Source organism: Numenius arquata, chromosome 9 (genome assembly GCF_964106895.1).
Source record: "Numenius arquata chromosome 9, bNumArq3.hap1.1, whole genome shotgun sequence".
NCBI lineage: Eukaryota > Metazoa > Chordata > Aves > Charadriiformes > Scolopacidae > Numenius > Numenius arquata.
This window is the reverse complement of record NC_133584.1, coordinates 57363841-57365602: the sequence shown is the minus strand read 5'-3', so window position 1 is coordinate 57365602 and position 1762 is coordinate 57363841.

Below are 1762 nucleotides of genomic sequence, written 5' to 3'. Positions count from 1 at the left end.
TCATGTGAAGAGCAGATGTCTGGATTCTCAGTACTTCTCTGTCTGTAATGATCCATCTATAATTGGAAATGGGGGACAGACACCAAATCCGACGTTCCTCTTCCATCGCAACTTATATCTGTTGTCTGAAACAATAGGCTGCAGAAGTCTACCTCAGTCGGATAGTAAAAAACATTATCTGTTACATAGTTACATATATCTACAGACATATATGTGACTAGATCTATACATATACACACATATATAGACTTAGACCTTTATGCAGGCATATAAAGATATATACATATACGCAGTTGCACACACAGAGACGTACATATACACACATATATCTCCGAACATATAACTTTTTCCCTGTGCACACATATATAAATTGACACATTTCTATATGTAAATTATACATATTCTTGCATATGTAGGCACATGTATTCTACACGTTACATATGCATGCATACACACAAACCTGATCAATTTATATAGGAGTGTATATAAATGCATATGTGTGTATGTATTTATACGTCTGCACATATATATGTGGATATAGAGTGATCAAATATACCTATTATATAGTCCATATATCTGCTAATTTAGTAGATGAATGGATAGATAGATCATAGAAAGAAAGAAAGAAGACATTAATGAATATTTTGTCGATCTTATTTATATTAAAATAAAGAATAGGTTGCCTCTGCACTAGGCGATTCATCATTTACAACGAGATATTATGCTTTCCCCCCCCATGCAATATGCTTTTATTTACATGTCCAGAAATTATCCTCTCATATGCAGTAAAACACCAAACCAGCGTCTCATCAAGCACATTCAAGCAAATCTAAAAGGAGTAAATTGAGATCAATGATTTTCATTTGAAAGCCTTACACTTCAGACTTGGACCGTGTATTTTAGAACTTGGCAACACTTTCTCTGAAAAAAAAAAATAATAAAAAAATATATATATAAGAAAAGAAAAAGAAGAAGGAGTTTAGCAAACCTTTCTCTGCACACATTTGAATAGCGTTTAGCTACTTTCTGAAAACGATTAAAAACAGAGTTGGATTTGTGCGGTTCCCGGGTAGCCCTCGGTTTGGAAGGGGAGAGGAGGAGTTGGACCATTTTTAACCTTTTTTTTTTTTTTTTTTTTACCCCTCCACCCCCCCACCCCCCCAGGCAAACCTTCCTTCGCATTGTCCGTTTTTTTTTTTTTTTTTTAACACGTTGTACCGCAAAGAGGCGACCTATTCTGCAGGCGAGCGGAGCCCATCTCTGCCTTTGAAAGGAAACAATTGAGCTTTGCAGAGGGCTGGTGCACCGCGGAGGAAAAAAAGAGAAAAAAAAAAAAAAAAAAGAGGGGGGAAAACAGAAAGACAGAAAGGCAGAGAGACAGAGAGCAAGAAGGTGTTTCTAAATTCAAGGTCCTGTCTCTGGAAATTTCAAGCTCTGTCTATAAGGTTCCTACAAGTCTTTGCGGTTCTCTATGGGAAAGTGCACAGTGTCCTTTGTACTTTTCGAAGGTCCTACAGGTAAAGATGCTTTTATATATATGTAAGCTCGAAAACGAGGAGAACTTCATCAGGAGACACTTCTGGTGGTGTTTGGTTGGCTGGTGGGAAGGGTGGGCTTTTCTTTTTTTTTTTTTTTTTGTTCGCTTTGACCTCAAATTAAAGCAGAAAGTATAAATTCATCCCTTTTTCCCTCAGCCTCTGTATCCTCCCCCCCACCCCCCCGTCCCCGTTTCAAAGTGCACATCTTCTTCTAGAAACTCAGC